The sequence below is a fragment of the Palaemon carinicauda genome, chromosome 1 (assembly GCF_036898095.1).
Source record: "Palaemon carinicauda isolate YSFRI2023 chromosome 1, ASM3689809v2, whole genome shotgun sequence".
Lineage (NCBI taxonomy): Eukaryota > Metazoa > Arthropoda > Malacostraca > Decapoda > Palaemonidae > Palaemon > Palaemon carinicauda.
The window spans coordinates 14,036,297-14,053,796 of record NC_090725.1 but is presented as its reverse complement, the minus strand read 5'-3'; the positions used below and the strand labels follow the sequence as shown (position 1 = coordinate 14,053,796).

Here is a 17,500-nt window from a genome sequence, read left to right as displayed (position 1 = left end):
TTAAAACAGGATTTATTCACAGGTAGTAAAAGCTTTATGCTTCTTCTAGCTTCATTATTATTTATCGTTGGTAAGGATATGAAATATTCCGCCTGATATTCCGCAGGGAAAATGAGATGCAGTAAATATAAAACCGTGATGAAAATCCAAGGCATAAAATTTCATTCCCACTCATTAGAAAATAATATTTCAAACCCGAACTAACTTCATGGAAATTGAGCGAGTATTTCATTTACTTTAATTCCTCGGCGCTTGATTGCTTATTTGATATGAATCAGTTTAAAAAAAAAAAGTGAAAAAATTAATATCAATCTGTCATTCATTAGTCTGTTCGAGCGTCCAATATATAAAATATTTGTGTATCGTGTTTGTATGTTTTCTGTTTTATTTAGTTCTACTGATTAAAAATATACTATTTGGAAAAAAAGATTGTCACTGAGGTCATTCACCCAGCAAACTTCCAAATCTTTAACTTTTCTTATTAAATTTTTTTTTGCTGATATTTTATGGGTCAAAGACTTTAAACTGTCTATTTCTTGGTTAGATTTGGCCTTTTTACATAATTTTTTATAATGGAGTAATTATCATTCTTATCAAATTTATGTATGTATAGTATATATATATATATATATATATATATATATATATATATATATATATATATATATATATATATATATATAGATGGATATATAGGTTCAGCATAGATACATTATACACATACACAAACACACACACTTATAAGTGTAATATTATTATTATATTATTATATTATATATTATATTATTATATTATTATAATATTATATTACATTATTATATCATTATATTATCATATTATCATATCATATCATATTATCATAACATCATTCATATCATTGACATTAACATTAACATTAATATTAATATTATTATTATTATTGCTATTAATATTAATATTACTAACATTATTATAACATATATATATATATATATATATATATATATATATATATATATATATATATATATATATATGTATATATATATATATATATATATATATATATATATATATATATATATATATATATATATTACCATCAGTCCTAAGAGTCCACTGCAGGACATTTCCACTTGCATCTGTTTATGATTTTTCTAAGAGTTTATACCCAAAGTTTTTCTTAGTTTGTCAATCCATCCTCTTTTCCACCTTCCCCTGCTTCTTTTTTAATCTCTGTTATCTGTCATTCTCATAACATGCCTTGCCTTTATTTCTTGTCATTTGCAAATCTTTGCCTTGCCCTTATGTCTTGACATTTGCAAATCTTAAGTTGTTAAGGTATTCCCCCAATAATATTAAATTCTACATTTTCACAACCTAAATTCTTGAAAACTTTTTTTAGGCACGCTGTGAATAATTTATGTAAATACTTCCTCAATCAGAATTTTTCTCACAATGTTTATGCATTCTTAGGATTGCTTTACTCCCCTTATAGATATCTTCAAGCATTCTAACATAAGATTCATCTATTCATTGACCTTGAAGAGGTATTCATTACTTCTGAATTTTTGACAGAAACAAAAGCTTTCGCGTAGTCTATAAATACCGAAAATAATGGTTTGCCATACTCTGTTGAATCTATCCATTAGTTGGTTAATTACATGGATATTGATACTTTTTGAACACCTACTCCTAGAGCCTACCTGCTATCTTGGTTGATTAAATTCTAGCTGCTCTTCAATTTAGTCTATATCTATCTATCTATCTATCTATCTATCTATATATATATATATATATATATATATATATATATGTATATATATATATATATATATATATATATATATATTATATATATATATATATATATATATATATATGTATATATATATGTATATAAATATATATATATATATATATATATATATATTATATATATGTATATATATGTGTATATACATATATATATATATATATATATATATATATATATATATATATATATATATATATATATATATATATGTATGTATAAACATACATATAAATATATATAATATATACATTATATATATATATATATATATATATATATATATATATACATATATATATATATATAGTATATATATATAATATGTAATATGTATATATATATATATATATATATATATATATATATATATATATATATATATATATATATATATATTATACACACACATCTATCGACGTATCTGTTTCTCTATTTTTCGGTTTAATAGTTTCTCTATGTTCGATTCTAACGATGGGTCTTGAGAGGGTCTATCAAAGGCTGAACTCAGTAGGAAATAAAATAATATTTTAATCATCCTCAGTTAATCAAACGATGAAGGAAATAATTTATGACTATTCAAATTCAATGTAAGTTGGCAATAACGAATTTTATAAGCGTTCTTCTTTCTGAGCATGACATGCCAAGCCACCATTTCCCTATATACAGCCCTAATGGCAACATACAAAAAACATCAAATAACACTTGAAGGGCATGGCAAACTTACAATGGTTATGTGAAGTCGTTTTAACCCATAGGAGGAAAAAAAATTGTTTGCTAGAAGGCCAAAGAAAACACAATCTCTTTCCTTTGATGCTGAATCCATACAATAAGCATGGCGATTTTTACTAGAGAGAGAGAGAGAGAGAGAGAGAGAGAGAGAGAGAGAGAGAGAGAGAGAGAGAGAGAGATTACTCAAAAGAATTAAGAAAAACACACTCAAATGCATCATTTCACAGTCATTCCTTTGTAGATGATAACTGACAACACCTTTTAGCTATTGGCGTTAGTAATGATAATAACAATAATATTTCGTAGTAGACCCTTTTTCAGGCAAGTGGAGTTGAATGGAATATCTGCTTAAACTGTATTTGCATGGAACCTTTATGTTTCTAATAGTTTTCGTTCCAGAGTACTGCATCCTGTCAGTATTCCCGAGTATCTCAGAGTAACGGTGGAGAGAAATACTTAGATAATTCCAGGCAGGTATTAGCTCGGTAATCAGTTCTAGGTTTGTGAGCACTCCTAGTTCTGCGCCACATTTCGAGTAATTTCAGGGTAGTAGAATGAATGCCATGTAGTTGCTATTTTTGCAAAAAATTGGAGCTAATGCTTTCAGGCAGCTGAATTTTCCATGGACGCTGGGATTCTCTGAGTAGAGATTAAATTTGTAGAAAGGCTGCAGACATATCAAGCCGAGTCCTGGGCTTAGTGCCAGCCAAGGTAAACTTAACTGGGATGATGTCATCTTACGACCTGTTACTTGATAATAATTCCAAGGCGTCATAATCCTTTCTTCTGTAGGCCTTCTTGATACCCATTCCCCAGAGCAAACAAAGAGCAGTTTCTGTGCTGTTGATATATGGTGTGAAGGATTTCCTATAGATAAGATCAATCATGAAGCTGATGGTTTCATCTATTGGAACATTCCTAAATAAGGACTCAACATACATGGAAGTGGTAACTCGTACGTTTGCGAATCCTTAAGTGGTTTCAAGGCATTTATAAGAAGAAGGTATGCTGTGCTGATTTAGGGTGTATGGTGTCAGCAGGAAATTTAGTATCTTGGTGATTTAGTTTGTCAGAGGAGCGCACTAGTTGATGATGGGGCTTAGGGAATTGTTATTTTAATTGTTTTTTTTTTTTTATCATTCCCATACAGATATCCTAGTTCAAAGTCGCCAAAAATATTTTGAAGGTGGATGGCATCGGCAGTAGCGTTGCCAGGCTCATTAATTTATTTGCTTCCTGTTTGATGATGCAGGTTTGGGCAGGTTTGGTCAAGGGTGAGGTGCTCAAATCTAGTGTTTTAGACCAGGATGTCGTTAAGCTTTGAAATGGCATACATCAGCATGTAATAATAAGGACGAATGCTGCTGTTTTGTCAGCACGTAATGCTTCACTTCTCCCTACGCTCTTTGGCAGCTTCCTTCATATCCAGGGTCACAATACTGCTAGTATATTGTTCGCTTTCAAAGGAAAGATTCCGCAACTAGTAGTGGTGGAGAGCGTCAGTAGTATGTACGGTGTATTTGCATTCATGATTCTGGATGCTGTAAAGAAGTTGTACTTCCATCCCTTTCTCAGTTGGCCTTGCTTGGTGATGAATTGACAGTTAAGGCCGAGGCACATATTTGTCTTGGGAAAGTGTTGGGATGTAGTTTGGGAGGATGATATAACCTTGGCATTGCTGAGAGTTGCGTAGTTTTCCAACATTAATACTTATGAGTTTTTTGGTGAGGAAACCAGTTGTTTACCCTAGATAAACTGAGGATACCTTAGTGAACACCTCTTTCCCCCAAGGAAATGAAAAAAATAAACCTTTGCAAAAAGGGCTAAGTCCATGGTCGTCACCCATACACATCGTTCTGAAGAAAGATGGTTGTCTGCTTGCTTGTGGTGATTACAGGCACCTGAACAAGCAGACAGAACCGGATCACTACCCCCTCCCTAACATCACCGACATGACCTTCCACCAGCACAAACCAAAGGTTTTCTTCCTGCTCTAATTCCTGAGGGGGTATTATCAGGTGCCCATGAACCCAGAAGACGTGCCCAAGACCACCATCACCATATCCTTTGGTACATGCACCTTCAATTACACCTGTGTTGGCCTTCGTAATGCTGGGACTATTTTTCAACGTCTCATGGACAGCATCATAGGTAACCTACCCTTCTGTGTATGTTACGTGGACGACATACTTGTGTTCTCTTCCTACAAAGAGGAACGCCTCTATCATCTACGTATCATGCTCGACCGCCTACAACAGAACGGCCATGTACACCGGTACGACAAGTGTACCTTTGAGACCAAGAAAGTATCGTTCTTAGGGCACCACATTACTGCTGAAGAGTCCTCTCCCTCTCTGAGAAGGTAGCAGCCATTCAGAACTTCCCCACACCACCCTCTACCGTTAAAGCACTGCAATAATTCTTAGGCATGATAAACTATTATTACTGTTTCTTGGCAGCTCACAAGGATGATGAGGTTGCACTGACCAAAAAAACCTATTAAGCTTAATCAGGACTCGAACCCCAGTCTGACATTCACTAGTCAGAGACGTTACCACATCGGCCAACCAGAAAACCCTGAAGTGGGGTCCCCTTTAAGAAGCGACCTTCTGCAATGGAAAGAATGTCCTATCAACCGCTGCTGCTCTTACTTTTCCCATACCCCACGCACCCCTCCTTATCTCCACCAATGCCAGTGAAGTCACCCTTTCAGCTCACTTGGCTCTGGTGTCAACAGTTGACCCAACCGCTGGCCTTCTTCAGTAGAAAACTGTCTAAGGTGGAATCCGGTTAACCTACCTTCGGCCACAAATTGCTGTCGGTGGTCATTGCTGTCCGTCACTTTCACCGTGGCTAAATGAAATTGTACACTTCAACATGCCCCTGGGAAAAGGAATCTCATTGTGGATGCCCTGTCAAGCAACACATTGGCCGCCATCCACCTAGGATTGGATTACAATGCCTTGGCAGAAGCTCAACGGAAAGATCCATAGTACCAAGCATATAGAGCATCCTGCACATTCCACTGTTAGGTGGACGTCCCTCCCAATAATTCCAGAGCCACCCTCCTTTGTGAAGTCAGTGTTGGTAGACCTAGACCGTGGATACCTGCTCCTATGCACCGACAGGAGTTTGATTTCATTTATGGCCTTTCACTCCCTCCTCGCCATTCTACTGCGCAGCTACTGAAGATGAAGTTTCTTTTGCATGGCTTTGCTTAAGATGCTGAGGATTGGGTACACACCTGTGCTAAATGCTAATCCTCAAAAGTACATGGAGACACTGATTCAGGAGTGGACACCTTTCCTCAACATCAGTGGCGCTTTGCCAACATCACAGGGACATCGTTACCTGTTTACTGCTATCGACCGCTCCCTTCGTTGGCCTGAAGCCATTCGCATGGAAACTGCAACATCCTCCTCATGTACATCTGCCTTAGTACCATGGTGGATAGTGAGATTTAGTATCCCTGTGCATATTACTTCTGACAAGGGTACCACTTTCCCCTCATTCACATCATTAGCGAATCTCCATGGAATCACCCAAAATCAGACAACTGCATACAACCCTGCTGCCAACGGAATGGTTGAATGTTTTCACTGCACCCTGAAAGGAGCTTTGATGTCCAGGTTTACACAGCTTCCCTGGGTCCTCCTGGGAAAAGGACCACTCTTAAAGACACCCTGGATGTCTTGGCGGCCGAAATGGTATGTGGCGATGCGTTGGTCATCCCTGCCGATTTTTTTTTTTTTTCTTCAACCTCCTCCGACAATCACCAGCGTCACGTTGTGGGAAAATCTACCCCATGCCGCCAGACTTACAAACCTCCAGCTAAGCAACACATACAGACAGATCTGCATCCGGCAACGAACGTTTTCCTGCGCAGCGACACTGGCAACCCATAGCTAACGCTCCCTTACACGGGCCCCTTCCTCGTGATCCCGATGAAAGCTTTCTGCATCAACATTCGTGGCAAAAACGACGGGGTCTCAATTGACTGCCTAAAACCTGCATATCTCCTGCCAGATGACACTCCTATATGGCGCCTCTCCAGAGCAGGGTGTCCTATTTCACAAGTAAAGTATGGCATTTCCGGGAGGGGGGTCATTTACTGCATATGATTCATACGCGATCGTACATTGTAACGGTTTTTATTTTTATCTTATCACTTCCTTGCACTGTAAGTAGACCATCCTGTCATTTCAGGCAAGCAAAATGCTTCTTCATGTTTGAATTTTTGTGACTTTCTTGTTCACAAGACACTGTATAAACACTCGATAATTTTCTAATAAAGTTTTAGTTTCATTTGTCTTGCCCTCTCAGTTATCATCTAACTGCCCGGCCGCACAAGTCATGAAAAAGATCCTCGTTAATCAAATAAGATCACAGATTTTAATCGCCATTTGACTTCGTAAGAATGGAAACAATTTAAAATATATAAACTAGATCATCATTAACACGGAAATAACGTTCGTTATAACATAAAAATTCGATTGTTCTTAAGAATAAATTTAGGTTTAGTCTGAATCTTGAATTAAGATAAGGAAACGATAAAAAAATCAATTTTACCAGAATAGCCTACTTGCAAGATATTTCACCCTTACTAACAGATTTATAAGCAGCGTTTCGTATATGAAACATCTATTTCTCAAGATGTAATTAGAATAATTCAATATTATATTCTCTCTACTAACGCATGAATAGGTCAACAGGGAAATATTTCTCTTTCCAGGACACTAACAGGCACGAAAACTAAATTACTGCTTTGACATAATTGAGGTTTATGATTCTCTTCCTGAATTCCAGAAACAATTTAGTCAAGAGAGAGAGAGAGAGAGAGAGAGAGAGAGAGAGAGAGAGAGAGAGAGAGAGAGAGAGAGAGTTCAGGTTCAAGTCTATTATTGAAACAGTGCGTATAACCGTAAGGTCCGGAATCTTTATTGGCGGGCACTGGAATATAAACCTCACGGTATTGAACAGCACCGATCGAACATGTGTTGATAAATGGAATTTTCACATCGTCTATATAGCCAAAGGGGGCTTCAAGGGAATTTCTAGCTAAATGTAAAGGGTATCCATTGGTTTAACAAAATATATAACGAATATCTCTCTCACCTAAAAGCTTCTCCTGAGGATATGATATGCAGTACTAATGTACATGAATAGAAGAAAATTCAATGGCATACAGGCACATAAATACTCTCTCTCCCTCTCACACACATACACACGCATATATATATATATATATATATATATATATATATATATATATATATATATATAAACACACTCACAAACACGCACATTCATATATAAATATATATATATATATATATATATATATATATATATATATATATATATATATATGTGTGTGTGTGTGTGTATGTGTGTGTATTTATACACACACACACACACATATATATATATATATAAACACACTCACAAACACACATTCATATATATATACATACATATATATATATATATATATATATATATATATATATATATATATATATATATATATGTGTGTGTGTGTGTGTATTTATACACACACACATATATATATATACATACATATATGTGTGTGTATTTATACACACACACACACACACACACATATATATATATATATATATATATATATATATATATATATATAATATATATATATATATATGTGTGTGTGTGGGTGTGTGTGTGTAAGTACACATATATAAATATATACACGCACACATTTATATATATATATATATATATATACATTTATATATACACCTATATATGTCTATATATATACAGAGAGAGAGAGAGAGAGAGAGAGAGAGTGAGAGAGAGAGAGAGAGAGAGAGAGAGAGAGAGAGAGAGAGAGAGAGAGAGAGAGACCTATACAAAATAGCTCTACAAACATATGACTATCCATGTGTTCCCCCCCTTTTATACAATGTAAAGAAAATTTTTATTTTCATCCCTCTTTCTCCCTGTCTCTGTGAATAAATAAAAAAAAAAGCAAGTTCGATACTTTATTTGTTCTGTGTCAGACAACGGCATCGATTGAGGTGGCGTTGTGGGAACAATTACACCTGCTGTGGCTCATTTTGAATTGTCCAATAAAACAGCTCGATATTTCTCTCTCTCTCTCTCCCTCTCTCTCTCTCTCTCTCTCTCTCTCTCTCTCTCTCTCTCTCTCTCTCTCTCTAGATATTGTTACACCCGACAAGTATGTTTAAAGTTTTTGTTCAGTCTATTTGGTGGTTTTCCTCCTTTATGAGAGGAGTAACTCTTCGAGAGCATGTTTTCAGTCTTACAAGAGAAGTTACTGTGTCCTAAAGGTCTGGTTTTAGAAAAAGATTTTTAGATTGCAAAGGAATTGTTAATATATTTATTTTCCTTTTTTCTTTTCACTTATGACAACCTTTGTTATTATAAAAGGCTATTTTTTTAGCCATTTGAATTTTTGAAACCCATTTTCTAGTTTCTTTTATGGCCTTTCTTCTGGTTCGTTTAATTTCTTATTGGATATTTGGACATGTGTTCAGGTGTTTGAGGTGGGCGGACTTCATTTGATTTTATATACCGGTTACTTGTAACGTTTATGTCTGGTTAGTTAGTTATAAGAACATCTTTATAAATATGTAATGTAACTTACAAAGAATTACATACATATATACATGTATGTATGTTATAAAAAATTATGTTTTCCGTTTGGTTGTAGTAACTGGAAGGGTGCATGAATCCGGTGTATAAGTAATTTTGTACAGTTAATGTTTCTCGTCCAGTGCCTTTTTACAACTGGGAGAATGGTTTGTTAGGAGCAAATTATAGACCTATCAAACGTGAACTGAGCAGTGCACCACTCAGCGACGCTGTATACATATGCACAATGAGGTATATGTATGCAGGCTAATATCCATAATGTTTTAAATATCAAGCTTTTTTCCAAACAAGGTAGGTCCACTGAAAAACAGCATCCAAAATATTGTTAAAAATGTCAATCAACTGTTAAATTGTGGATTTGCCCAACATCAAAAACCTTTCGTCAATATGATTCTCTTCACACACCAGGTTCATCAAGATCGCATAAAAGCCGCTGAACAAAACCATTCAAATATATCATTAACGAATTCTTGTGATTCTTGGGTATTAATACTTTTTTTTCTAAGACTTCTTTCACAACATCTATTCAATATTTTCTAGACTGCCTGTGCTCCTACCTATTGACACTTTTCAATTATACATTCATTTCATTATTAGCATTCATTCTTTCCACAAGACAAAACCACTTGAAAATAGGCTTACTCCTGAGACCATGAATAGATGAAGCTTATATAAGAACACTTGAAGATATCTGTACAGGAAGTACAGCCATCCTAAACCTAAATGCAAATGGCGAGAAAATCATGATTGAGAAAGGAGTCAGAAAGGGAGATCCCATCACTCGTAATTTAATCACAGCATGCCTAAACATTTTAAAGAATTTAGAATGGGAAAATGTAGAAATTAATATTAATGGGGAATACCTCAAAAACTTAGGATTTGCAGATGTCATAGTTGTGTTTAGTGAATCATGGGAGTAATTGTAAAAAAAAAAATAGAAAATTTAAAGAGAAACCTTAAATGTAGGACTGAAAATGAATACGAGTAAATTTAAGATTATGTTTAATAAAAAAAATACAGAGAGATAACAAATAAGTATTATGGGCGAATTTATAAAGATTGTTAAAGCATGTGTACTTAGGTCATACAGTGAGCGTTTCTACAAGAAAAAGAAGAAAAATAAAATGGATAAGCATAGAATGGGGAGATTTTGGTAAACAAAGTGAGATTATGAAACTTAAAATGCCACATTATCGAAAATGAAATGTATTTAATCAGATGGTCCTACCAGTATTGACTTATGCATCAGAAACTTAAGAGCCTCACTAAAGTTATGCAAAGTTTAATACCAACTTGGCTTTTTACGATTATAACAGTTGAAACTAGGAGGGACAGACGAACGAGACAGAACAATGACCATTACATACCGAGAACCACCACAGAATTGGGAAGTAGATGCTTTACGGTACGAGGACCAACGATGTGGAATACCCTACCCGACTCATTGAAAACAACATCGAATCTAGACACTTTTAAAGCAAATCTTAGGAAATATATGTTTTCTACAATATTTTAGTCACAAATATATGGATTGGTTTTATGTATTTGTGTATATCTGTTTTTAATGCTTTATGTCGTCTACTGTAATTTTGCACCCAGTATAGAGTTATACTATTTTTAAGTTATTTTTTATTCTAATTTAAAGTCATAATAATGCAAGTAGTGGACCAAATGTATTTTAATTGGTAGTCAAAAGATTTATATGGAAGCATCACTCATATAAATGTTAAATTTTAATGTAATCACAAGGAAATATAGATATAGCAGTAAACACTACACTGTATGTTGCTTTATATATATTGTATAATACCCAATGTATATATTTGGAAATAGAGTATTATTATTATTATTATTATTATTATTATTATTATTATTATTATTATTATTATTATTATTATTAGTTAAAACTCAAGGACTTATGAAAGGAATAATGCTGGTAATAAAACTAAGAGACAGAAAAGAGGAACATATACTCGATAGCCAACTAAATTAAAGAATATTCTAACAATATTTAGGATAAAGAAATGATCATGGGCAGAACATATAATGAGAAAACCAAATAATGGCGAGACATTACGAATAACAGATTGGGTCCCTAAAGATTGCGAAAGAAGCAGGGACAAGACGACCAGACAATGGATTGACGTGCAAAGAAAATTTGCGGGTTATGGCGTGCAAAAGAACACTTGAGAGGAAAGACACACGGACATTAAACATATATATATATATATATATATATATATATATATATATATATATATATATATATATATATATATATATATATATATATATATACTGTATATACATACATATACATTTATAATATATTTATATATATTTGTATATATATATATATATATATATATATATATATATATATATATATATATATATATATATATATATATATATATATATATATATATATATATATTTATATATATATATATATTTATATATATATATTTATATATATATATATATATATATATATATATATATATATATATATATATATATATATATATATATTTGTGTATATATATATATATATATATATATATATATATATACATATATATATATATATATATTTATATATATATATATTTTTGGGCTCAAGCCATGTCGTCCTGATGGAAGTTCCTATAGGGTAGCTTCCTAGGGTATATTACAACTACGGCGATATTCCCAGAGAATTTACCTTAAGGTACCAGAATTCTAACTCCTGGAGCGAGTATCCCTCGTGAAAGGGATATCGCGACATATCAGAGGACGTATTCTAGACACGTCACATGGCAATCTACGACCTGAACAGAGATTTCGTCTCGTAGGAGGGAGATTGACGAGATACGAATTCGGGAAAGAAAAAGGGGAGCCGCTCCCAAGGCTTCCCTATCCCCCGATTCGTATGCGTGCCTGGCGCCAGTCCTGGTGCCATCTGTATTCCTTTTTGCGTAGCTTAACAACTCGGTGTTTTTTCCTGTTTTTCTCGCAAATCTTGGATTTAATCAGCTTTTCATGGCTTCTTCGTCTTCGTTGGCCTCGGATAAGTTGAGTATAGTGTCTGTTATGTATAAATGTAGGCTCTTGGTAAAATTTTGAGTGATTAATAGGATTAATATTTGATACAAGAGCCGTAGCCTACCAGAGGTGTCCTGGACACTGTCACTCGATAGGTATAAATTAGTTAGTCAGAGTGACATTCCTGGTTGTTTTGCTTAATAAATTTTAGCTATTTAGCTTTACATAGGATTTCCTTTCGTGCTTAGTATTATTTGGCGAAGTATTCGCCATTCTGGCCTACGCTAGGCCATGTAGCCTAGTCGTTTGGTCCTAGTACTTAATGCATGATTTTGGTTTTTCCGAGTGTAATTAAAATTTTATTGAAGCTTTAGGCTATATTTTATACATTTTAGACTGTGTGGAATATTTCCAAGATTGTATACGTGAGAGTTTCGGTGAATTAGGTAATCGATTCTCTTGGTGCCTAGGCTAATTGCTTATGGAGCCTTAGTATACTTTATTATACTCCCCGGTTGCTTTCTTTTCTTCGGAGAAGGTATGCAATCCCTTTCCCTCTGTTTAAGCCTTGGGCTTATCCCTAAGTGGTTTTTTCCGAATTTATTTTCGATAAAACTATACTAGGGTGTTACTGTACCTTCCTGTTCCAGCAAAGTCTGGTTCAAAGAGGGACAGAACAACAGAGTTTTTAGTCTGAGTCCGTGTTGTCTGGCTTGGGGCAGAGTCCCCCTCGCTGACCTAACACTTACAAAGGGAGCTTAGCTCCCTTAGGTCACTATCGAAGGTTTCTGTAAGTTATGATTCCTTCTTTTGTGATCGACCAGACTAAGTCCTGTTGCTGTTCTCGGGGAGGATAAAATCTTCTCTTGGGAGTAGCAACGCCTTCCTTGCTTTGGTGCTCTGGAAGCTGGCAAGTATTGCTGGCCCTTTCCCTTAGATCTCCCTTAGGCTAAGACAAAGTTCTTGGCTGCGGGTGATCTGTCACTAAAGCAAGGTTGGCAGGACCCTCTTGTCCCTTCCCCCTCTATCTCCGTAATGGCCTAGCCATTACTGTACTGTACCTTGCCGGCCGGTAGAGCTGGCCGGCAGGGGTATTACTGTACTGTACGTCATTCTACTTCTGGACCTAGTATAGGTTGGGATGTGGAATTGACTAAGCCCATTGCCGGCCGGCAGAGATGCTGGCCGGCAAGGGTCTTATGTTTTCGAGTGCTGCCCGGACCTCTCTTGGTCCCTCATCCATGCCTGCCGGCAGAGCCGGACGGCATTGGTCAAGGAAGCCTGAATTAAGTTTCTCCCCTTCCTTATATGCACTCTTTCGGTTGCCGGGCTTGGGGGGTAGTGTACTCTCTTATCCCGGCATCCATTCTATTTTCTTCTAAGTGCTGTACCTGTCCCGGCTGCCGGCCTATGAGGCCGGCAGCCGGGCAGGTGTTGTCTTCTGGTTCTTTTGCTGCCGGCTGGCATCGGTCTTGTACCTTTGCCGGCCGGCTTATGTCAGTCCTTGTCTGCCGGTCACCAAGAGTGTGGCCGGCAGCTGGGTACTACCTTGTGTAGTTGCTGGCCGGCAGTCATTGCCGGCCAACACTGGCTGTTGCTGGCCGGCAGCTACTGCCGCCGGCACAGGCATTTGAACCAGAGGGCTGCCGCCCTATAGCTGTTAAGTAGTATACTTTAAAGCTAATTGTGGTGTGTGCCGGCCGGCAAAGGCAGGCCGGCACACATCCTCCTATACTGTACTAGTATTCTTCTGTATAGCATATACAGTAAGAAGAAAACTATAGTAAAAGTTTAGGTACAGCACTGTATCTTCTAACACTATTGTGTTTTCTTGCATAGCCCTTTGCTGTTGCCCTCAGACAGGAAGCAGAGTTCTTCCTCGTCTATTATCCAGGATTTTAAAAATCATTGCCTAGGTGTGAGCTCCACCTGTTTCCTCTGGAAACCTTGCATTGGTTACTCTAGTAGAGATAAACCATTTTGATTTTATTATCTGGAAGGCTGCAACAATGGGTTGTGAGGGAAACACAAGTGTGTGTCTTTCCTTTATGAATTGTTATGCTATACTATGCATATCCAGTGATACATAATTCACTTGATACTCATGGAAATTTTTTCTCTTTACAGGAGGACCCTCCGAAGTGCGGAAATGTTTTCTGCAATGTCCGCAGCAAGAACCTCTGCGGACATGAGTGTTGTAGGAGACACGCAGCATGCGCTGTCTCCAAGGATGATCTCCAGTATTGGGACCCTCAGGTATGTACTGTATGCACTAACCTGATTACTGAGGCTTTTGATTCCCCTAGAACGGCGGAATCAAGGGATATAGCTAGGGAAAAGCTTCGTACTTGGGTAAGGGGCTTCAAGAAGAACACCTCTGGCCCTTATCTTCCAAGTGAGAAGATGAGGGCGTATCTTTTTCCACAGGCATCAGCTGAAGCAGTGATTCCCCAGCCTCAAGAGGAGATCCCTCAAGATCAAGTCCAGGTGGACGAGGAAGTCGCAGATGCGATGCAAGACATCCGGTTGTGTGACAGGATGTCTGACCTGGACGAAGGTTTGGAAGAAGACCTCCTGGCAGAAGGTCAGGATCAAGTTCAAACCCCGGATGTCGTAGAGGATGGGGTCGACGAGGTGTCGGCTACTCCGGTTCAGATGCCGGAGCCCATCCCCTCAACATCGGCTGGTCTCCCAGTAGAACTGGGACAGGCCCTCTCTTCGATTGTTGGAATGATCCAACAAATGCAGAAGGAGAATCAGGAGAAGGCGGCTGCAATGGAACTGCGTATGCAGTCCCTAGCAGAATCACATGGGCCCCAGAAAAGGCTCAATGTGAAAGACCTTCCCATATGCTCAGATGCTAACCCATGGAGGTATGCTGAGCACATGCCAATGACGACTGGTAAGATCGTCATTTCGGATAAGCTGGGTTCAGTTCCCCTAGAGGAGGTAGAATTCTGGCCCAGCAAGGCATCATATCCGGACTGCTATGTCCGGCTGAGAAAAGAACCAGCTTCAAGGGAAGAGACAGAGCCGAAGGAGGTCATTATTATGGACCACGCTAAGGCTCAAGCCCTACTTTCATCCTCGATGAAAGAGAGGGGCTTCTCGAATTCGAAGGTAGCTGCATTGAGCAAGAAGCTCCCTTCTTTTGTGTCCTCTCCTGATAGAGCCTTCCCCTTTTTACAAAAAGGGTTTGCGGCTGTCCTAAAGGCAGTCGAGGCCGGCAAGCCTTGCCCCTCCCTGGAGGAGTGTAAACCCTTGTCGCTGGCTCTGCCTATGGACCACAAAGACTGGAAGGATGTCCATCTGACATTCTCAGTGGGAAAGTTGGAGGCGAGGACCTCCCCAAGCTGCCCGAATCTCTTTTACGAAGAGAGTTTGAGACCAAAGAAAGACTGGCTGCCTCAATGTCTCATCAGACCACTCTTGAGACAATGGCAAGTGACCCTAAGGTCCATGAAATGTTCATGGTAGTGGCTAAGTCTCACCTAGCCACAGTGACGAAGGACCTTTATGGCTTCATCAAGGCAAGGAGAGCTTGCAGGGAGATCGTGTTCGCCGGGGCTTCGGTGAGACACGAACCAAGGAAATTAATCTCCTCCAACATTTGGGGAAAAGACCTTTTCCCTACCGATGTGGTCAAAGAGGTTGTTGATAAGGCCGCCGTGGAGAATAGAAACCTTCTCCAGAAGTGGGGCCTGGCTATCAAAAGAAAATCTTCCCCGGATGAGGGTCCTCAACCAAAGAGGAAGAATATGAAGACTAGGCTACCATTTCGGCCAGCCAAGCCTTATAGACAGCAACAGCAACTGCAATTGCCTTTGCCTCCAGTGCCCCAGATGGTGGCACAAACCCCGACTACCTTTCAGTGGGTACCCCAGGCTGTGCCAGGTCAGTCAACCACATTCGCCCCAACGTTCGAAGGACAGTCTTCTTCCTTTCGTGCAAAACCTAGAGGAGCAGCCAGAGGCTCGTCTAGGCGCCCCTCAAGGGGAAGGGGATTCAGAGGTGGTCGTGGTCAGAGAGGCAAGACCTCAGGACGGCAGTCCAAGTGAAATGATACCGGTAGGAGGGACACTGATGAAATTTTGGGATCGCTGGACCTTCGATCCCTGGGCCCAAAGCCTACTCAAGAATGGACTGGGTTGGAGCTGGTACAGCACTCCACCCCCATGCCTTCGGTTTTTCCAACACTCCACCCCCGTTTTGGAGGAGTACGTTCAAGAACTGTTGGAGAAAAATGTGATCCGAAAGGTGAAGTCCATCAAATTCCAATGGAGGCTGTTTTGTGTTCCCAAGAAAGACTCGGAAAAGCTCAGAGTCATTCTGGACTTGTCACCACTCAACAAGTTCATAGTGAATTGCAAATTCAAGATGCTAACACTGCAACACATAAGGACCTTACTGCCCAAGAGGGCATACTCAGTCTCTATAGACATGTCAGACGCCTATTGGCACATTCCAATCAGCCGTCGACTCTCCCCCTACCTAGGGTTCAGGCTACAACGGAAACTGTACGCCTTCAGAGCCATGCCATTCGGGCTAAACATAGCCCCAAGGATTTTCACGAAGCTTGCAAGCGCAGCTCTCAAACAATTACGCCTAAAGGGAATTCAGGTAGTAGCCTACCTGGACGACTGGCTGGTGTGGGCAGCATCCGAGACCGAATGCTTGCAAGCTTCCAGTCAGGTGATCCAGTTCCTAGAGTACCTAGGCTTCAAGATCAACAAGAAAAAGTCTCGACTTTCTCCATCCCAAAAGTTCCAGTGGCTGGGAATCCACTGGGACCTTTTGTCACACAGTTTCTCCATACCAATGAAGAAAAGGAAGGAGATAGCGGGCTCTGTCAAGAGACTTCTAGATTCCGAAAGGATATCAAGACGCGAACAGGAGAGGGTACTAGGCTCTCTCCAGTTTGCTTCAGTGACAGACCCAGTGCTAAGAGCACAGCTAAAGGATGCAACCGGAGTTTGGAGAAGGTATGCATCAAACGCGCGAAGAGACCTGAGAAGACCAGTGCCGCCTCGGCTACGTACTCTTCTCAGACCTTGGTCCCAAGCCAGACATCTAAAGAAGTCGGTTCTTCTTCAGCCACCTCCCCCGTCGTTGACGATTCACTCAGACGCCTCAAAGGAGGGATGGGGAGGTCACTCTCATCGGAAAAAAGTCCAGGGGACTTGGTCCAAGCTATTCAGGACCTTTCATATAAACTTTCTAGAAGCTATGGCAGTGCTCCTTACCTTAAAGAAAGTCTCCCCGCGTCACTCGATCCACATAAGATTG

The 17,500-nt window shown here is 38.3% G+C and overlaps 1 protein-coding gene across 1 annotated transcript in view; it reads left to right on the top strand.

Moving 5' to 3' along the window:
• Nucleotides 1–17,500, top strand: part of LOC137652238 (uncharacterized) — a 314,923-nt gene that overhangs the window by 169,025 nt on the left and 128,398 nt on the right. The window lies entirely within an intron of this gene.